Raw genomic sequence first — 23,220 nt, forward strand, 5'->3', positions numbered from 1 at the left:
TGATACTGTTGCACATGGAAGACTGCTGCACAAATTGGAGCAGTGTGGCATTGGAGGCAAATTGCTGCTATGGAGAGGGGTTGGTTGAGTGGCAGAAGACAGAGAGTGGTAATCAATGGACACTGCTCAACGTGGACTAATGTTATTAGTGGAGTTCCTCAAGGTTCAGTGTTGGGTCCATTGTTGTTTTCGGTGTTTATGAATGATATTGATGATGGGATATCAAGTTTAATGTCCAAGTTTGCAGATGATACAAAGGTTGGCAGGGTCGTTAAGGACACTACTGACGCTATGCTGCTGCAACAGGATCTGGAAAGGTTGAACAGATGGGCTGAGAGGTGGCAAATGAAGTTTAACATTGACAAATGTAAAGTACTACATATGGGAAACAGTAACCCCAGAGCAACGTATCAACTCTGCGGTACTACACTGACAGTGGTGGAGAATGAAAAGGACCTGGGGGTATTTGTGCAGGCAGATATGAAGTTCTCTGAGCAGTGCAGACGAGCTGCAAGAGTAGCTCATGGTGTGTTGTCAATGATATACAGGAATTTTTCTAGCAGGGATAAGGAGGTGATTATTCCCTTGTATAAGGCAATGGTTAGGCCACATCTTGAGTATTGTATACAGGTCTCGAGGCCTCATTTCAAGAAGGATGTAGAACTGCTGGAACGGGTACAGAGAAGGGCAACAAGATTAGTGAATGGAACAAAGGGTTGCTCTTACGAAGAAAGGCTTAAGTTTTGCAAATTACAGAGTCTGGAGACTAGGCACCGGCGAGGTGATCTGATAGAGGTGTATAAGGCTTTGAATGGTTTGAGCATGCTCAATGCCAATGGGATTCTTCATCTTGCTCAGAATAATCACCTCAGAGGGCATAAATTCAAATTGAGGAAGGACGGATGTCGGATAGATGTGCGGAAATTTGCCTTTGGCCAGCGGGTGGTTGGTTGGTGGAACCGACTTCCATCACTTGTTGTAGAAGTTGATAGCCTAAACAAATTTAAAGCTCAACTGGACAGGTATTTGGAACAAACAGATGGGTGAAATGGGAGTGGGGGTTTTTTTTTTTTTTTTTTGGCTGATGCTGAATAAGCTTGCTTTCTTGCATCATATGCCTCTACTAATGCTAATGCTAATAAATTCAAATTGAGCAAAGACAATTGTAGAATAGATGTGAAAATTTGCCTTTGGCCAGCAGATGGTTGATAGTTGGAACATACTTCCATCTGTTGTAGTGGAGGTCAAAAACTTAAATAAGTTCAAGGCAAAACTAAACAAACATTTGAAGTGATTGCATGGATGAAATGGGAAGTTTTTTTTTCATTATTGCTTTCTTACATCATCCTCTACTAATGCTAATGCTATACAGCATCAGCCAAAAAAAAAAAGCCACTTCCCATTTCGCCCATCCATTCACTCCAAACGTTTGTCCAGTTCATCCTTGAATTTATTTAAGCTATCAACTTCCACAATGGAAGGAAGTTTATTCCAGCAATCAACTACCCACTGGCTAAAGGAAAATTTCCAATTTCCACACATCTATTCTACAAGTCTTTCCTAAATTTCTGTTTATGCCTCCTCAGGTTCATAATCTGAGCAAGAAGAAGAAGAATCCCATCAGCTTTAAGCCTGCTCAAAACATTCAAGGCATTATCACCTCAATCAGGTCAACTCACAGGTACCTAGTCTCCAAACACTGCAATTTGCAGAATATAAGCCTTTCTTGGTAAGTGCATCCCTTTGTTCCCCCTCAACAATTTTTTTGCCCTTCTCTGTACTTATTCTAGCTGCTCTACAACTTCCTAAAATGAGGCCTCCAGACCTGTACACAGTACTCAAGGTGTGGCCTGACCATTGCCTTATACTCAAGGTGTGGCCTGACCATTGCCTTATACAAAGGGATAATCACCTCCTTATTCCTGCTAGCAAAATTCCTGTACAGGAACTCCCCGACTTATGTAACACTCGACTTCCATAAATTTAACTTTACGTAAGTTTTTGCCAGCCGGTGTAAACTTAAAAAAATCGTTTGTTTATTTGTTTGTTATTTGGTTTTTAGGAGCATTAGCAACTAAGGCCATATTGCTCCGGGGATATGCGGTGGTCATTCCCTGACCTTTCTGCATTCTCCGTATTTGGTGGTCACGGGCTCGAACCCTGGTCTAATCAAGAAGCGTGTGCTACACGCTGCTGCTGCTCCTGCCCAACTGGTTACAGAGGCGCCTAAAAAAAATTGTGTAAACGTATTTTGCATCCCTCAGGAATAAATGGAGGTATCGTGAAAATATTGCAATGTGAACCCAATAACACATTGTTTTTTTTGGTAATTCATTCCAAGACATCAGAAGTTGAAATTTTTGCTATATATCTAAGCTATTTTTCTCTCTAAAAGGTCATTTTTATAATGGAAATTGCACTACACTTTCATCGTTATCATATGTTCTGTTATAAGGATCAATTTTAAATGCTTTTATGATATTTTTCTAAAACACATTTCTGGAGGTCGCTACCATAAAACAAAAACGATTTGCACTGTCTGGTTTATTGGGCTTTTCTGTTAGTGCATCTAACTATAAACGGATAGTAAACTTGATCTTGTTGCATTTGCGATAATCCCGATAACTGCAATTTTGTGGGTTTTTATGTTACGGTATTATGGTGAAATGAGTTCCCTTCACTGAAATCAATCATACAAAAAACATAAATACATTTTCAGAATCTTCTCTTCATTCCTATTTACTTATTAGAACGGAGAAGGGAGAGTGCAATTGCTGGCATTTTGTTTGGCTAGGAAACCAAACAAAACTGATTCAGAAATGAAGATGAAAATGATTCAGAAGTAGGGTAAAGTTTGTCATCTATTGCACGGGAGTTAGTTCTTGCTGCTTCAACAGTGAATACTATTTTAAGGGGCATTGCATGTATAAAAGATCATGTTAAAAGATCAATGCATTTAAGATTAACAGTGCGAAAATTTATTTTTATTTTGTTACACAGAGCATTAATAAAACTACAATAAATAAATTAATAAATAAATAAATTAATTAATTAATTACAATAAATAGATTAATTAATTAATTAAATAAATAAATTAATAAAATAAATTAACGCTGGCCACGTCACCACCATACGTCACAGCCACAAACATCAACAAACAATTAACCACATGCCTCACGCACCATCCTGGCAGTGCATCTCTATTCCAACTGCCATTCAAGTATTTTAATCCGATGAAGGCTGCCACCCAGCCGAAAGCTAATTTATTTATTGTAGTTTTATTAATGCTCTGTGTAACAAAATAAAAATAAATTTTCGCATTATGAATCCAGAGCACGTAGGCCTGTTTTATTAAGATTAACAGTGATCACAAAACAGCATTCAGGTGCAATATTGAAGATGGAAAAACTATTAATAATATGGATGGAAAATCAGATTCAGAAGCAAATGCCCCGAGTCCATGAAGTTATTAAGGTTTGTTTGTTTGTTTGTTATTTGGTTTTTAGGAGCATTAGCAACTAAGGCCATATTGCTCCGAGATATGCGGTGGTCATTCCCTGACCTTTCCGCCTCCTCCGTATTTGGTGGTGACGGGCTCGAACCCCGGTCTAATCAAGAAGCGTGTGCTACGCACTGCTGCTCCTTCCCACCTGGCTACGGAGGCGCCGAAGTTATTAAGGATAAGTACGGCAAACCCCAAGCCAAGTTTGTGGCAAGCAACAGGTGGTTTAATAGGTTCAAGCATCGGGCTGGTTTCCACAACATTAAAGTATGCAGTGAAGTCACCAGTGCCAATTCTGCAGCAGCAGCAGATAAATTTTGTGATGTGCTCAAAAAAACCCCTTCTAAATTTCCACAGCCCTCAACCTCTGAAACGGCGTACTTATCAGCTGGAGACATTGACGCCATGCCTGTCCCCTCCCTTTTTTTTGTAATTTTATAATTCTGAAATTTTTGCAATTTTGTACACTTTTGCCATTTTTCTATGCATGAGAAAAAAATTTAATAAATAATTCTATTTACATGTTAGTCAAACATTTCTTTTTTTCTTCAATCAAATTCAGCAAGTGTAGTTGCGAGTGCTGCATAAGCATTTAGGGAAATTCCGACTTACATAAAACTTGACTTCGCAGAGTTCCGTGGAATGCAACCCTTACGTAAGTCAGGGAGTGGCTGTATATCATGACAAGACCCCATGACCTGCTCTGGCAGCCCATCTGCACTGCTCAGAAAACTTCATATCTAACTGCACAATTATCCCCAGTTCGTTTTCATTTTCTACCATCCTGAGTGTAGTACCACACAGTTAGTATATGTGCCTTTGTTAATGCTAATAATTCTTAATAGTCGTCAGATGGAATAAATGAAGATGTTCACTATTACTCTGATGATCTTACCACACTATCACCTTATTAATGTTTTCAAACCCTTTGTTAATTTCTGGTGATTTTTCCTTACATGAATCATCCACATTGCCTCTTGCGTCACTCCTTATGTTACTGGCTTTCTGTTTGTCGATTGTCTTCCCTCTGTTCATAGAGGCTGCGATTTTTTTTCTTGCTCAGGTAATGTGCAATTGAACCTTGCCCTTCCACCTTAATCCAAGCAGCCAGGTTATTTGTCCAAGACTGCCAACAAGTAAGCCCTCCCTTCTTGTTCTGAAAACAATGTTTCAGAACAAAAATTAGCAGCCTTCCAGAACAAGAAGAAAAGGCTGCGTCTTACAAGGTGCCTTTTCTTATTGTTCTGAAAACGCTGAAAATTTATTGTTAGCAGGTTATTATTAGCAGTCTCATCTTTCCAATACATTTTTTCCATCAGTTTTCAGTTGCTATTGAGCTTCCTTTCTCCCACACTAATCCAATATTGTACGCAATGTCTCTCAGTATTAGTGTTTTCAGAAATTCTAGAATTTGAATTTCTGCATTCACAACACTAGCACGTATCTCACCACAATAATAGGCTTTGATATCTGATATCAAAGATGATATCAGAGATGATAGCAGATATCATCTTTGAAAGGTTTAAGGTGATATTACTGTACTTGTGGGCATCAAGGATATAAAAAGTAGGAGATCTTAAGATTTAATTAACAAGTATAGAGCAATACTGGGAAAAAGTCATGAATTAGGATTAAATTTGAAAGTGCATGCAATCCTGACCAGACAAGATGAGAGGGAGTACATGTTGACAGCTTTGTCAATCAATTCAGCCCTTGAGAGACTGTGCAAGGCTTGTGGTGTTGAATTTTTCTCAGCATGATCTGTGCTTGTTAACAGGAGAGTCTTTATTGGGATGGGATACATTTAAATAGAATGGGTACAAGAATATTAGTTGGTACTATCGAGGCAGTGCTAGGTGGGAGAGAAAACTAATAGCTTGGTGGGAATACACAGACTAATATATTAACTAAAGCCACAGGCAGTGGTGAAAGTGATTATTGTATTGCTTCTATTGTGACATTCAGCAGCCTGGAAAGCACAGTATTCCAGGTTTAAAGCACTGTTATAGGTTTTCATTACACAAAAAATGATTTTTTTTTTTTTTTTTTATGAAAACCCCAAACATGAGAGGTATTAGAACTTAATAGTACTTGGTATCGTGCTTGGGTTGTAGGTTGAGAAGATGAAAGAAGATATTTGTTAACATTATATTTGAAATTCTACAGACTGTAATTTTCAGGAAATATGTATGAAGGAAGGCTGTTCCAGAAAACAGCAGTTGAATGAATAAATGAGGAAGATGAAAATTTGGTTCTGTGAGCTTCAAGTTGGACAGTAAATGGATGTTGGCTAATGGCAGCACATGTGAAATTATAGATGCCAATCTATAATTATAGATGCTAATTCAGAAGAACAGTGCCATTGGAAGTATCTATAGAAAAGGCATGCAGCAGAATTAGTGGAGAGACTCTGTTAGAGATGAGTCATTAATTAACCTAACTACCTTCTTCTGAATGGAATCTAGAAGCCTGAAGGAGATTTTGGGGGCACCGCCCCAGATGTGGGAACAATATTCCATGGTAGGGCAGAATTGCAATTTGTACAGAGTGAACAACTGTTTGGAAGAAAAGGAACGCTGAGAGTGAAATAGAAAACCAAGATTTTTAGATGCAGAGGAGGCAATATTTGTAATGTGCTTGTGCCAAGAGAGAAGTTAGGGTAATCTCCAAAAGAGACATATCATGTTGCCTAGAAATCGGAGTGTCACCAAAGATAAGAATAGGAGCAGAAGAATCCTTTTTGCGAGAGATAAGACAAGACTCAGTTTTAGAAGGATTGAAATCAACTAAGTTGTCTTTGCCCGACTGGAGAATTACCTGGAGATCGGCATTTAAGGAATTGGTAGTGGATATTCGAGAAGTTGAAGCTGATTGAGCAAGGCAAGGTTTCTTGAACAGGAAATTGGAATGCAATGTGCTATCATCGGCAAAACTATGGATAGGATTTCCAGTCAATGGAAGAAGGGCATTACTATACAAGAGGAAAAGAGTGGGGAAAGAACTGAACCTTGGGGAACATCAGTATTAGTGGAGAAGTTACAGGACACAGAGCCATCTACCATCACCCTCTGTCAGCAATCAGAGAGAAAACTGGATAACCAATTACAATGAATGGGTTGAGCACGCTGAATTCTGATGTGTTCCTTCCACTTGTTCAAATTACGAACCTAAGGGGGCATAAATTCAAATTAAGAAAAGACAGATGTAGAATAGACGTGCGGATATTTGCCTTTAGCCAGCGGGTGGTTAATTGCCGGAACAAACTTCCATCTGTCGTGGAAGTTGATAGGTTAAATAAATTTAAGGAGGAACTGGACAGGCATTTGGAGGAAATGGTGTGGTTTTTTTTTTTTTTTTTTGGCTGATGCTGCATAAGCTCATAAACTTGCTTTCTTGCATCACATGCCACTACTACCTAAGGGGGCATAAATTCAAATTAAGAAAAGACAGATGTAGAATAGATGTGCGGAAATTTGTCTTTAGCCAGCTGGTGGTTAATTGCTGGAACAAACTTCCATCTGTCGTTGTGGAAGTTGATAGGTTAAATAAATTTAAGCAGGCACTGGACAGGAATTTGAAGGGAATGGTTTGATTTTTTTTTTTTGGCTGATGCTTCATAAGCTCATGCACTTGCTTTCTTGCATCACATGCTACTACTACTACTACAAAAAATTTCTCTGGGGTTACTGCTACCCATATGCAATACTTTGCATTTGTCAATGTTAAACTTCACTTGCCATAGTGGTACTGTGGCATTAAAATAAAAAAAAAGCGTTCCTGGCAAGTGCGACTGTATACATAAACAATAACCTACTTATGCAGACCATTAATCCTATATGCAGGGGGCATGTTCACTGGAATGTCAACAATAATAAATGATAACATTATATCTAGATTAGTTTTCAAACATGCATTGAAGAATCTGACAGTTAACCTATACTGGACTGAATGACACAGATTTGATGTTGTTGTTGTTTGGGGTTTAATGGCGCAAAAGCAACTTCGGCTATATTGCGCCTGACACAGATTTGAATTCCTCAGTTTTGGTGTTATACAGTAAATATTATGCATGCTTAAAATTGATGGCCAATATTCATACTGAATGCTTTTAGAAAACAAGTAGTCGCAATCAAGTCTCGTAATTGACCAAGGTGCACTAAAATGCCGTTCTGATTGCATTCGCTTCAGTAGTCGGGTGCGTACTGATTAAAAATACATTATCTGGCTTTCCACTTAGACCTTGGTCCCTTGCTTCAGTAGTCGGGTGAGTACTGATTAATTAAAAATGCATTATCTAGCTTTCCACTTAGACCTTGGTCCCAATACAAATATGCTTCAATCAAATACTTCAATACAAATATACTTCATCAAAACTGAAGGTTGGTGTGGGAGCGGAGAGATATTCTGGAGGGGGCTAAATCCTGACAATTCTACTCCCAAAATAACTCTCAATTTTAATTAGTTTATTTGCAAAATTCAAACAAACACGCAATACTGAAAATCAGAAAATAATGCGACCTTTACGGTAAGTTGAAGTCCATCTTTCATCCAATATTAGGTCCCCCAATATGAGCACATTTAAAACTTTTATTTCTAAAGCTAGTTTCGAAGAAGTCTAAATATTTTAAATATTAAATTACCTTGAAAGGGGCTGCACTTTTATGTAAAGTGTCAAATTTCATAGGCAAATTGTAATTTTTTGTTTATTTAGTGAGATCTGACTTGTTTATGTATTTCATTTTTTTAAACACACCTAATCTCCATGTAAGATCATCACTGTCACCCACAAACAGACAACACAAACGCAAAAAAAAAAAAAAAAAAAAAATCACATCAATATAAAAGGGCGAAAATACTAATAGAATTTTTTATCCGGCATAACTATGCCATGACAATACATTTTTTTTAATGAAATCCCCAAACACGAGAGGTATTTGAACCTATCGTACTTAGTACTGCTCATGGGTTGAAGGTTGAGAAGTGAAGTTATTTGTGATCATTAGACTTGAACTTCAGTAGATTGCAATTTTCAAGAAAGACGTGCGAAGGAAGCTTATTCGAGAGAACAGCAGTTGAATGAATAAATGAGGAGACGAAAAGTTGCTTCTATCAGTTTGAAGTTGGACAATGAAAGGATGTTGACTGGTTGCAGAACGTGTTCGGACTGCTTTGGAAGAGAGAGCGGGAAATATGCCCTGTACTGCCACTTTATTAGGTATACCCCTGCTGTGCACACAATGGTTTGTCCCACAACATTGCAAGTCATATGACCACAGTTGTGGATATAAATGCAGCAGAACAACCTTTCTAGTATCAGTTAAGCGTACAAACCGTAGCAATAATGGGAAAAAGGAGTGATCTCTGGCATGGTGCCGTGAAGGGTATTGTATGGTCGTGGTACCTGCGTGTACCGGTGAACTGTACAATAAAGATCATGGTAGTAAGTGCAAGATATGCTGTACAAAGCATCTCTGAAACGGCAGTTCCCCTGAACTTTTCACGCACCACAGTTTCAAGGGTGTATCGAGAATGGTGCAACGAACAGAAAACAACCTCTCAATGGCACTCCTGTGGAAGAAAATAGGGCTCACATCTGGTGAGCATGGGCTTTGCACACCCAGGGTCCTGAGCTGGATATCACCATTCTTCTCTCTTTTGGTGATTTCCTCCTACTTTTCTCTCTCATATTCAAATTTTTTTTGGCTGGTGCAGCATAAGCCTCGGCTTCCTTGCACCATGTGGCTCATGATAATAACAATAATAATAATGATAATAAAATCGTTTGTTGATGAGATATTGATATTGATATTTATTACTTGAAGCGGTCCCAGCCAACCAATGGCAACCCCGCTGTAAGTTACACATAATTTAACAGTACTGTACTCTTATATACTCCCTCCCCTGTTTGCCCAAGTACAGGGAGGGAAAAAACCTGCCATGACCAAAAAAGATTGATATGAACAAATTGAAAAATAATCAAATTACATAAAAAATAAAATATACATATAATTAAATTTGAGATAAAGTCCAAACTTCATTGGAAAGATCTGCATCTGTTCACAGTCTGTTGGAAAGCCAGCAGCGCTAAGAGCTGCCGAGAAGAGAAATACCAACACCAGGAGCTGCGGAGAGCAGAAGTTCCAGCAAAAGGAGCTGCAGAGAACAGAATTGCCAGCACAAGGAGCTGCAGTTGCAGCGGATATAGCAGACTCAAGACTCCAAAATTTCAGAGAACTTTAGGTAATTGAGCACAAGGAGCTGGAGTTGCAGTGGATATAGTAGACTCAAGCCTCCACGATTTCACAGAATTCTAGGTAGTTCGGCATACACCATACCGCATTAAAAATCCAAGGCTTCCAGATGCAGAAGAGTCTTCCGCCTAAGAAATATTGCAGTTGCAAGGGCTTGTAAAGCCAAGATGTTCTGTTTATCAACTAGAATTGCCTCGCAGCCTTTTGCCATAAGATTGAGATCACTAACCCGAGATACCAATTCAATTCGTAGATCGCAGTAGTCCTCACAGTTGTAGATAATATGTTCCCATGATTCTCTTTCGCCACAATGGCAACTAGATCGTTCATTAATTGCTAAATCACGCAACTTTTCATTAATCGAACCATGACCGGTTAATAAGAACATAGCTTGTAAGTTTGGGGCAAACCATTTGAATTTTATCAAGGCTGCATTTCTTAAATCTGGGAAAAAATTTTGTGTAATCTGCTCTTTAATACAAACACTCCAACGCTCTTGCCAGACTTTTACCAAAGCATCCCAGATTCTTGTCCTTTCCTTCCTGGGATCTGCTAAAATGTCCACCTGTATATTCAGAAAAGAACAGGGAATGCCACGGCGGATGAAGTAAGCCAATGCACAATACAAGTCTTTGTGTGTGCGCGATGTAAAGAGTGTAAGGAAATCAGGCGACAACTCAGCGTTGTTGTGGGCCTATATGAGAGTTTGAAGGACAGGGTGGATGCCCTCGAAAGATCTAAATTGAGGGGGCCCATCAAGCTCCCAGCTGCCCACATCAACGACAGAGCTTGCACTTGGTCATCACGCAACACAGCGGCAACCCCCAAGACAGAATGCGCTGGTCCCACAGGAACTAGTAGTTGTTGGTGACTCTATTGTCAGGGAAACGGGTAACATGCTTTGTAAAAAGGATAGGTGGAATAGGAACAGGGTATGTCTGCCAGGGGCAAAGGTTAATAACGTTTTAGAGCGGATATCATCTTTTAAGGGCACAAAAGGCGATATAGTTGTACACGTTGGCACTAACGATATCAAGAGTAGGAGACCGGCGGAATTAGTTAACAAGTACAGGTCACTGTTGAACAAAAGCCGTTATTAGGGTTGAATTTGAAAGTGTCTGCAATTCTGCCCAGACACGATAGGAGGGAGTATATGATGAGAGCCTCGTCAATCAATTCGGCCCTGGAGAGATTTTGCAAGGCTCAAGGGATAGAATTTTTTTCAGCCTGATCTGTGCTTGTTAACAGGAGAGACTGCTTCTACAGGAATGGAATACACTTAAATAGAGAGGGTGCAAGAATATTTGCTGATGCTATCGAGGCAGTGTTAGGAGGGTCGGAAAACTGATAGCTTGGGGGGATACAAGGAAATAGGCAGAGGTGAAGGTGATTCTTGCACAACTTCTATTAGAATAAGTAGCGACCTGGAGCGAGGGGTGTTGGGGTTTCAGGGACGGATGGCAGTCATCCTGAAATAGGTGGGTATATGAGATGTGTTAGGGTAACTAGGAATAGGAATAGGAGCATGTATACCAATGCTAGAAGTATAGTAAATAAATTTGATGAATTTGAAGTGTTGGTCAAGACCTCAAAGGTGGATATTGTTGGGATAGCAGAGACGTGGTGTCACACAGATATAAGGAATGCTGAACTGGAATTTGGGGAGTACAATGTGTACAGAAAGGATTGAAAGGGAGGAGGTGTTATGCTGTTAATTAAGAAAAACATAAAATCAAAAGAAGTGCATCCAGTTGATATAGATGAACAATACACTGTTGAGTCAGTTTGGTGTGACATAAGCATTGCAAAAGCAAAAATAAGAGTAGGAGTGTGTTATAGGCCTAATGACTCGAATGAGTACAATGAAAAATTATACAGAGAAATAGAGTGGGCCAGTAAATCAGAATGTCTTATAATGGGGGATTTTAACTTCCCAGATATAGACTGGAACTTGTGGGTTGGTCACTCACACACAGTCAGACTTTTGTGGATTTGTTGGATGATTGTTTTCTGCAGCAGCATGTTCGAGAGGCAATCAGAGAGAGAGAGAGAGAGAGAGAGAGAGAGAGAGAGAGAGAGAATAATACTCTTGATCTGGTTATCAGCAGTGATGATTCGTGTATTAAGAATATGCAGATAAAGGAACCATTGGGTGGCAGTGATCACAGTGTACTGATGTGGGATTTACTTAACATGCCAGAACCCGGCTGCCGCGCTATAGGAACAAATTGGTAGAAGCACAGCTTTGTAATATAACCGTAGAGAGCGAGAATTACGTCCCCAAGATTGTTTAAAGAAACGTAGAAGTGAGAAGGTAAGTTTTTTGACGTTCTCTGAGAGATCTTCCATTGATAGTAAACGTAAGTTTACTATCAATGATCAGACCAAAAAAATTTTAGAGGAGAAACCATGGAAAGTGATTTGTTTTGAAGTTTTTCAACAGGTGGCCGTGAAATATTAAGCGAACCTTTAACCAGCGTTATTTTAGGTTTCGTGGAGGATATGGATAATTTATTTATAGTGGACGCTTGAATGAGATCTGGCATGACTAAATTGGCAGTACTTTCAAGAGAGGCACTGGAATTGCCATGGATCAGCCGGGTGAGATCGTCTGCATAAGCCAATTTGGAAGTATAAGGAATAGTTTTAAGGAGTCATTTGTCAATAACGATGTTGCAGACGAGTGGTCCAAGAACAGAGCCCTGGGAGCGGTCCCTAGTAACAGAGCGGGAGACGGAGTTTACATCCAGAAATAAGAGTAACTGTACGGTTTTCAAAATAATTTCTTAGAAAGTTATGAAAGGAAGAGGACAATCGGCAGCACGTAACCGAGCAAACAAACTAGCCCACCATAACAGATCCAACGCCGTAGAGAAATCAACAAAAATAGCAAGAAAGTATTTAGAGCTTGCAGAGTTAACTCGAGAAAGGAATTCAACGACTGCTTCTTCAGTTCCTCGTCCAGTTCGGAAACCATATGTATCATCTGACACAAGAGAGGTGTTAGTGAAAAGAGAAGTGAGTCTTATAGCAATCAATCTTTCAAGTGTTTTGGCCAAATGCGATAACAGAGCAATAGTACGGAAGTACTTGCCACTCGGAGTATTTGAAGGTTTAGGAATTAGTTTAAGAAGAGCTGTCTTCCAGATTTATTGAATAGAGTCGAAAGAACCGTTGGACGTAGCTTGTGGAATTGTTTGATAAAGATGCCCACATGAAGGTCGACGCCTGGACAACGAGGTGTTAATTTTTTGGACAGCTGTGTCCACTTCCAGCTGCGTAAATGGCTGAGATTCAGAAGTAGTATAGAAGTTATTGAGCTGTCTTATTTGTTGATGAGTAGTCAATTCATCCTCTGGGCGATCAAAAGGAAGCAGATTGTCCAAGTTACTGTTCATGGTGTCCTTCGAAATGATAGTTTCGGTGCTGTAGTAGTAGTAGTAGTAGTAGTAGTAGTGGCATGTGATGCAAGGAAGCAAGTGTACGAGCTTATGCAGCATCAGCCAAAAAAAAAAAAAAAATCACACCATTCCCTCCAAATGCCTGTCCAGTTCCTCCTTAAATTTATTCAACCTATCAACTTCCACAACGACAGATGGAAGTTTGTTCTAGCAATTAACCACCCGCTAGCTAAAGGCAAATTTCCGCACATACAAATTTGTATATTCTACATCTGTCTTTTCTTAATTTGAAGTTATGCCCGCTTAGGTTCGTAATCTGAACAAGTGGAAGGATCCCATCAGAATTCAGCGTGCTCAACCCATTCAAGGCCTTATACACTTCAATCAGATCACCGTTTGCGGGTACTGACCAATAAACAGCAGGAGAATAGGATTTGTTCCTTGTGAAGCGCTAAACGAGGCCCCCTTGGTCCCGATTGCCAGTAGAACTAACTAAGTTCTGATAAGATTTTATTTTACAGGTGGTGATGGTCTTAATGTATTGTCTTTTGAGAACCTGATATTCCGTTTTAAGACTTTCGACGTCAGGAGGTGGCCAGCACCTGCGATGTGTTGTCGGCGGGTCATTTATTGATTTGCATCAGACCGGTTGATGAAAGGCACACGATCTTTGAGTATACCGGGGTTCAAGCCCCTGACTGCTGAATACGGTCGGTCTGCCAACCCGCACTGGACCACCGTGGTAGATTATGGTCCATTTCACTCAGCATGAATTGTTGAGGAGACTTCCATCCTGCAGTGGGTTGATAATGGCTGCACTTTACTTTTTTTTTTTTTTTTTTTTTTTTACTTAATATCGTTCCAACGTAGGTTTGTTCTTAATTCTTAAATCGCTTTACGATTCTTTCAAGGGCGGTTGCTCACACGAAAATACCAACGAAAACACTCTAAAAGATATAATGTATAGAAGAAATAATATATTTCCTCTTGGGGAAACACATAATATTCCTTTCACATTCATTTTACAAGAGCGATGTTATAAGAGCACTGATAGAATCACATGCGGCAATACAAGTCATAAAAGAAACTTCGTCTGATTCTTAGCTTTATCTGATGATAACATTTTAAAGTTATATTCTCATGATCTCTAACAGTAATTAGTCTTCAGCTAACTGATTATCGTTAACTATAAAAGAAGATTAATAGACGATTCGGATTAGAATAAAACATAGATGAAAATTACTAAGGCAATAAAGTCCGGTATTTTAAGGGCACAAAAGGTGATATAGTTGCACACGTTGGCACTAACGATATCAAGAGTAGGAGACCGGCAGAATTGCTTAACAAGTACAGGTCACTGTTGAAAAAAAAGCCGTGAAATAGGGTTGAATTTGAAAGTGTCTGCAATTCTGCCCAGACACGATAGGAGGAAATATATGAGGAGAGCCTCGTCGATCAAGTCGGCCCTGGAAAGATTGTGCAAGGCTAAAGGTGTAGAATTTTTTTCAGCCTGGACTATACCTGTTAACAGGAGAGATTCCTTCTACAGGGATGGGATACACTTAAATAGAAAGGGTGCAAGAATATTTGCTGATGCTATCGAGGCAGAGTTAGGTGGGTCGGAAAACTCCTAGCTTGGGGGAGACAAAGACGAATAGATTAACAGTAGCCACTGGCAGAGGTGAAAGAGATTCTTGCACTGCTTCTATTGGAATGAGGAGAAGCCTGAAAAACAAGATGCAGGATATTTCAGAGACAGCCGGGAGTCACTGCCGTACAAGTAAACACATGGGTTGTGTTAGGGTAGCTAAGAATAGAAATAGGTGCATGTATACTTGCGTGTACACCAATGCCAGGAGTTTAGTAAATAAATTTGATGAATTTGAGGTATTGCTCAAAACATCAAAGGCAGATATTGTTGGGATATCAGAGACGTGGTGTCACACAGATATAAGGAATGCAGAACTGGAATTTGGGGAGTACAACGTCTACAGAAAGGATAGACTGGATAGGAAGGGAGGAGGGATTATGATATTAGTTAAGAAATACATAAAATCCAAGGAAGTGATGCCAGTGGACATTGCTGGACAGTGCAGTGTCGAGTCAGTTTGGTGTGACATAAGCATTGTGAGATCAAAATTGAGAGTAGGAGTGTGCTATAGGCCTAATGACCCTGATGAGTATAATAAGATACTATACAGGGAAATAGAGTCGGCCAGTAAATCAGAGAGTCTTATAATGGGAAATTTTAATTTACCAGATATTGACTGGAATTTGAGGGCTGGTCACTCACACACTAGCAAGGCTTTTGTGGATTTATTGGATGATTGTTTTCTACATCAGCATGTTCAGGAGGCAACTAGAGGGAAGAATACTCTTGATTTGATTATCAGTAGTGATTCTTCATGCATTAAGAATCTGCAGATAAATGAACCACTAGGTGGCAGTGATCACAGTGTGCTGAAGTGGGATTTACTCAAAGAGGTAACTACCATTAGGGGTAAAGGGAAGGGTTATTGCTTTCGTAAAGGCGACTACGATGGACTGAGACAGTATTTGAATTCTATACAGTGGAACCAACTGATGATGTTACCAACAGCAAATGCAAAATGGGAAGCATTCAAAGAACTTATCTTGGAAGCTACTAGGCTATACATACCAACTAAGAAATATTGTTCAAGGTTTAGGCCTAAATGGATGTCAGATGAACTGATGAGGCATATGGCAGAGAAGAAACCTGCATGGGATACATACAAATTAACACATGACACAGAAGCCTATGATAGATACAAGTTGATCTGTAACCAAGTTACAAAGGAGGTTAGGCAGGCGAAGGCAGATTACGAGAAATCTTTGGCAAGGGATGCAAAGAAAAACAGCAAAGAGTTCTTTACTTATGTAAACTCTAGAAGGAAGGGGATGAATCAGATTGATCCACTTGATATCGATGGGTCAATAACAAACTAAATGAATATTTTGCATCGACATTCACACATGAGGAGTTATTTAGCAAGGGGAAATCCAGAGGTGTATTCAACTCTAGCAGTAAGCTAGAGAATCTTTTAATAACTGAGAGTAAAGTGGAGGAGAAATTGTTGAAGATAAACACAAGGAAGGCACATGGGGTGAATGGGATCTATCCAGTTATATTAAAGGAGGCAGCAAAGGAAGTAAGCAAACCCTAAGCCACAATAATGAGAGCTTCCTTGGACTCAGGGGAGGTACCCACGGACTGGAGTTGTGCAAATATGACCCCAATTCACAAAGGAGGATCAAAGGCTGACACAAGTAATTATAGACCTGTGAGTTTAACTTCTGTTCCAGGAAAATTAATGGAGGCACTAGTTAAAGAAGCACTGCAGGATCATTTAGACAAGACTTCAGTTATAGCTCGGACACAGCATGGTTTTGTTAAGGGGAAGTCTTGCCTGACAATTTGATTGGATACTATGAAGCAGTCACAAAGGAACTGGATGCAGGGAATAACTTTGATATTATATACTTGGATCTTAGAAAGGCTTTTGATACTGTTGCACATGGAAGACTGCTGCACAAATTGGAGCAGTGTGACATTGGGGGCAAACTGCTGCTGTGGCTAAAGGGGTGGCCGAGGGGGAGAAGACAGAGAGTGGTAATCAAAGGACACTGCTCGTCGTGGACTAATGTTATTAGTGGAGTCCCTCAGGGCTAAGTGTTGGGTCCATTATTGTTTTCTGTATTTATAAATGATATTGATAATGGTATATCAAGCTTAATGTCGAAGTTTGCAGACGATACAAAGGTAGGCGGGTTGTCATGGACACTACTGACACTATGCTGCTGCAACAGGATCTGGAAAGGTTGAGCAGATGGGCCGAAAGGTGGCAAATGAAGTTTAACATTGACAAATGTAAAGTACAACACAGGGGAAACAGCAACCCCAGAGCAACGTATCAACTCTGTGGTACTACACTGACAGTCGTAGAGAATGAAAGCGTCCTGGGGGTGGATGTGCAGGCAGATATGAAGTTCTCTGACCAGTGTAGACGGGCTGCTAGAGTAGCTCATGGTGTATTGTCAATGATATATAGGAATTTTTCTAGCAGGGATAAGGAGGTGATTATTCCCTTGTATAAGGCAATGGTCAGGCCACACCTAGAGTACTGTATACAAGTCTGGAGGCCTCATTTCATGAAGGATGTAGAGCTGCTGGAACGAGTACAGAGAAGGGGAACAAGATTAGTGAATGGAACAAAGGGGTACTCTTACGAAGAAAGGCTTAAGTTTTGCAAATTACAGTGTCTGGAGACTAGGCACCAGCGAGGTGATCTGATAGAGGTGTATAAAGCCTTGAATGGTTTGAGCATGCTCAATGCTGATGGGATTCTTCCTCTCGCTAAGAATAATCACCTGAGAGGGCATAAATTCAAATTGAGGAAAGACAGATGTAGGATAGACGTGCGGAAATTTGCCTTTAGCCAGCGAGTGGTTGGTTGGTGGAACAGACTTCCATCCCTTGTCGTGGAAGTTGATAGCCTAAATAAGTTTAAGGCTCAGCTGGACAGGTATTTTGAACGAACAGAGAGGTGAAGTGGAAGTGGTTTTTTTTTTTTTTTTTTTTGGCTGATGCTGCATAAGCTCGCTTTCTTGCATCAAATGCCTCTACTAATACTAATGCTAATGCTAATTCTAATTATATTTTAAGAAATAGGTGGCGCTAGTTACGAGGCGATGACGAGCGCCTTGTAATAGTTATCGTTGGTAAGTACGCCTAGCCCGAAGCACTTGCTGGCGAAGAAAAGTAGGTTCTCGGTTCCACCATGGAGTGGGATGGGAAGACTGAATTTTCTTTTTGGCTGCTTTATGACAGGCGTGGCTGAGAACATCATTAACATAGGAAGCTTATTCAGAAGCTGTAAAATGCTGGATCAAGTTTATGGTTTCAATGGGAAGTCAGTGTCGATTGAGTCATCAAACCGTTTCCACGTGATGCGTCGCAAAGAAAATCTTCTAAGGTCCTGTAGTGGAGGATTGTGTTATTGTGCAGAGCAAGTCATGGAGAAGGTGATTGCATGATGCTCACTTGAGCAGATGTTGGTATTTACTGTCCAGTCATTAATAGTAGTAGTAGTAGTAGTAGTAGTAGTAGCAGTGGCATGTGATGCAAGAAAGCAAGTGTATGAACTTATGCAGCATCAGCCAAAAAAAAAAAAAAAAAAAAAAATCACACCATTCCCTTCAAATGCCTGTTCAGTTCCTCCTTAAATTAATGCAACCTATCAACTTCCACAACGACAGATGGAAGTTTGTTCCAGCAATTAACCACCCGCTGGCTAAAGGCAAATTTCCGCACATCTGTTCTACATCTGTCTTATCTTAATTTGAATTTATGCCCCCTTAGGTTCGTAATCTGAACAAGTGGAAGGATCCCATCAGAATTCAGCGTGCTCAACCCATTCAAGGCCCTATATACCTCAATCAGATCACCACGCAGGTGCCTAGTCTCCAGCCACTGCAATTTGCAGAACTTAAGCCTCTCTTGGTAAGAGGATACCTTCATTCCCCTCACCAATCTTGTTGCCCTTCTCTGTACACGCTCAAGCAAATCTATATCCTTCCCAAAATGAGGCCTCCAGACCTGTACGCAGTACTCAAGGCGTGGCCTGACCATTGCCTTATACAGAGGGATAATCACCTCCTTTTCCCTGCTAGCAAAATTTCTATATATCATTGACAAAACCCCATGACCTGCCCTGGCAGCTTGTCTGCATTGCTCAGAAAACTTCATATCTGACTGCACAATTACTCACAGGTCTTTTTCATTTTTCTACCACCTTAAGTGTAGTATCACACGGTTGGTACGTTTCTCTGGGGTTACTTCTACCCATATGCAGTACTTTCATTTGTCAAGGTTAAACTTCAGTTGGTTGAACTTAACGTTTGAAGAAACAGTGTAAGAAGTAGCAGTGATGTCTGTATTTGATTCGCCATTTAGAGAGCTGAAGTATGAGGTGAGCGGGATTTATTTAGAACTGTCAGCTCATGTGAAAGGAAAAAGTCTTCTATGAGTGAACCCTTGTTATCAGTATGGTCGGAGTGCCATAGACTGGATTTGACATTAACGTCTGACATTATAATGAGTTTGGCTGTACCAAAGAAATAACTTGATCGAGGTAGGCAAGATGAAGTGTAATGTCGGAAGTTGGTGGGCAGTATAGTGAAACTAAAAAGTAAGAGCCATGAGGAGTAGACACACTTTTGCAGACAGCTTGTTCAATGGTAAGACTAATTATCTTGACTATATCCAATTTAGGATTGACTATGACGAAGGCCGTACGTGGTTCAGCATGTTCCGGCTGAATAACCCTAAAAGAGATAGAGTATCCGGTTATTTTACCGCGGAAATTGTATGGTTCTTGTAAGGCTATAATATCGTATTTAATTTCGTCGGTTACCTTTCAGACTTCATCCTCCACCAATCGCGACCGATGAGCATTCAGTTTAAGCAGGCTAAGTTCAGAAATTGCTTCATCTGCAGATGAAGAATGTGAAAGTAAATTTATCCATAGTTGGTCCGTTGTCTTACAAGATCAATGATACGCAAAAGTTTGGGCATTTGGACTCACGAATTGCCTCATTCATCAGCGATCCTTAATCGTGCAATCCCTAGAGCTCTTTTATATTCATGGCAATTAGGATCGCGGATGGAGTGCCGAAAGTCTCTTTTACGCCACTTGCAATTTATGTAGTAGACAGGCTCGTCCTTATGAGGGCATTCTGCATGCACATGACCACTACCGCTCAGTAACTGTTCAAACAAATTTTCAGAAAACCTCCCGACCAGTTGTTAGAGGGTGTCCACAGGGCTCAGTTCTTGGGCCCTACTTCTGGAACTTGTTACTAGATGAATTCCTTCTTATGGATCTAGGTCCTGTGGACTGCATGGCCTATGCAGATGACCTCATCCTCCTTATCAAAGCTGATTCTAGAACTCGGCTTGAGCAAATTGCCTCCCCTGCCTTAACGATCCTCCAAAATTGGGCAAAAAACCACAAGTTAGTTATCTCTGGGGAAAAAACGAAGACTGTCCTCCTCAAAGGATCCTTGGACATAAGAAGACCGCCCCAAATTAAAATCTCTGGACAGACATTGCAACTCAAAACAGAACTAAAATATCTAGGAGTAACCTTTGACTCCCGATTAACATTCTTACCTCGTCTTAATTACCTCTCCAACAAAATACGTCGTTATACTGCCATGATCGTAAGAATTAGCAGAGCAGACTGGGGTTTGAAGAGGTGGACTCTCATCCTACTTTACAAAACCATCTTCTTACCAGCTGTGTGCTATGGTGCAGCCATATGGTTCCCTCGTTCCATCATTGCCCGTAATAAAGCAAAGCTACATACAATTCAACGCAATATTCTACTCACTGTGATTAGAGCTTGCCGCACAGTCAGTAATCCTGCCCTGCAGGTCTTAGCAGGTACTCTTCCTCTGGACCTGGAGATTATTCGTCGAGGCCTTGCATACCGCATAAAGAGAGGAATTCCCACCACCATTCTGGATATAACACTCGATCTAGCTAATGATCCAAAAAACGAAATGAAACAGATTTACTCTAAGCTCTTCCAGCATTGGCAAAGATCTTGGGAGCAAACAACCAAAGGTGAAACAACTAAAAGATTTCTTCCACAGGTTATGATAACTGCACCAAAACCTCCTCCGTGGTACTCACCAGGCCTTCACGTCTCATTCTTCCTCACTGGTCATGGATCGTTTCGGGCCAAGCTGCATGCCCTGGATCTCACCGATTCTCCTCTCTGCACATGCGGTGACAATGAAGACTGGATTCACCTCATGTATAATTGCCCTCTTTATGATTTACCCAGAAGTCTCCTAATTACCAGAACTGGAAATATACCAAGTGGGCAGGAACATCTCTACATAATTGACGAAACAACTACAAAGCCTTCACTACTTTTGCCCAGACTGTATTTGAAATGCGCCAAATTCACCTACAGCAAACTGTTCAACGCATCCCCATCTTATAATGAACCCAAAACTCAATTCACAGAACATATCCTGAATGGAATCAAAGAAAACACAAACAGGATATTGATCTTTATCCTGACCTAACAGGAATCTCTCGACGTTAACAAAGGAAACTATCTGACAAACCCACCAACCCAAAAAGGACTTTTCTACAATAGACACAAGAACTCGAAGCAATCCTTGAGCTTCATGAATCCATGTGCCTCCTCTCATCCCCTAAGAGAAGATTATCCAAGTCCTCTACCCAGTGTGGGACACTGCTCATTGCCTACAAGTTACCCTTGGATGAAGAAGATTAAATTGCTGACACTGGGCCCCTTGCCCAATGTGGGACCCACTCACTTGCCGGCACCTCTTCTCTTCAAGTTGTAGGACAATATCTGATTTTCCTACTTGTGTAGGAACTCATATAAATACTCCTCTGGGAGTGGGACTGGCATTTGACATCAAATGCAGGGTCATGCTATTAGGCAATCTGACTTTGTGGGTCACTTGACCTCACAATCTTTTCTCTTCTTCCTGAGGTAGGGTGGGCTCCCCCTTTGGAGGGGAGCCCACCCTACCTCGCCCTCTTTCTTCTGCTTACCTTCTTTCTTCACCTCAATCTCTCACCCCTTCTCCTATTTCAAAAAAAAAAAAAAATTTTATCTTTATTTTATTTTTTTATTTATTTTTATTTTTTTTTATTTATTTATTTTATTTTTTTATTATTTTTTTATTATTGAAGAACTATATTTATATTTTTATTTATTTTTATTTATTTATTTATTTATTTTTATTATTTTTTTAAATTTATTTTATTTTATTTTATTTATTTTTTTAATTTTTTATGTATTTATTTTTTTTTTTTTTTTGCTGTCCCTGGGAAGCTCAGGCGAACCCCAGGGTCGGCCAGCCAGAGTTCTCTTCCCACATACCTGGTCCGGCTCCCAGTGCCAGTGACGGTAACTAGCGGTCTGTGGTGTTCCACGGACCCTAGGCTAAGCGGCCAGATGAACAACATAACCCGCACTAAGCAAACATGAACGTACACTAACATATGCTATCTGGCCTTGACAGTACTGTACTGTCTTACTTCACAAGAGATTCAAATGCGGAGTTGTGCGAAAGCACCAGTGCCGCTGTCAAAAAATATTATGTCACTATGACCACTACGGGCGCATTATCCACAGGATGGGGAGTTATGGGTATAGTATTGTTTTGTGTGCCCATGTCCCAAGCACAAAATGCAATTAGTAACTATCGTAAATGGCCTATGCCTATGTGAGCTACAAGCAAGAAATATTCTGTTCATTGTCGATGTACACCTGAAAAATATTTGGGAAAACTGATTATCCAGCGTACTAATGACAAAGACTTTGACTTAGTTGTGAATCTGAACGAGGTTTAGGCCATTTACGATAGTTACTAAGTGCTTTTTGTGCTTTGGACATGGGCACACAACACAATACTATACCCATTTTTTAGGAACTCCCGTTGAACTCCTGCAGAGAACAAAGAATCAGATGTTGAGAAATTAATTAAGTCCGACTTAGAGACCGTTTCCAAAATGACGCTTTCTTTGCATGCTAAATTTATTGATTTTATTTTGACTGTTTTAAATTCTGTCTTCAAAGTATTGGTTACCAAGGTTTTTACATCAGCACTGGTTTTAAAATTGCTCTTGTCTAATACTCTAAGTACCATTACATTCTCACTAGGTTTAGCTATTTGTTCCTTCAGCATGGGTCTATTTCGAGCTACAGCAGCATAAGATCTAACAAAAGGGGTTCCCTGTAACAGGAGGTCCTCATGTTGCACTTTCCTATTAGCAGGGGTCTGAACTTCTGGCTCCTCTACATAATCTGTTTTATTTTGAGTTTAGGGGAGAATACCTGCAAGTTCGTAGCCGAGTGGTCAGAAGCGGGAGTGCAGTAACACACGCTCTTTGAGTAGACCGGGGTTCAAGCACCTGACTGCTGAATACGGTCGATCTGCCAACCCGCACTGGACCAGCGTGGCAGATTATGGTCCATTTCCCTCAGAATGAATT

General features: G+C 40.2%; 1 protein-coding gene across 2 annotated transcripts in view; it reads right to left on the reverse strand.

The window, feature by feature from the left end:
* The window catches only part of HDAC11 (Histone deacetylase 11), a 159,199-nt gene extending 151,137 nt beyond the window's left edge, over nt 1-8,062 (reverse strand). The window contains exon 1 of one of the 2 annotated variants that reach the window (XM_090387197.1): nt 8,027-8,062. The gene's annotated coding sequence lies outside the window, so the exon portion shown is untranslated. Of the gene's footprint in view, nt 1-7,316; nt 7,767-8,026 lie in introns of those variants that run through there. The other variant, XM_090387196.1, reaches the window with a different exon arrangement.
* Between the last annotated feature and the right edge of the window lie 15,158 nt (nt 8,063-23,220).

The sequence above is a fragment of the Mastigoproctus giganteus genome, chromosome 13 (genome assembly GCF_048544385.1).
Source record: "Mastigoproctus giganteus isolate SK-2022 chromosome 13, ASM4854438v1, whole genome shotgun sequence".
NCBI classification, from domain to species: Eukaryota; Metazoa; Arthropoda; class Arachnida; order Uropygi; family Thelyphonidae; genus Mastigoproctus; species Mastigoproctus giganteus.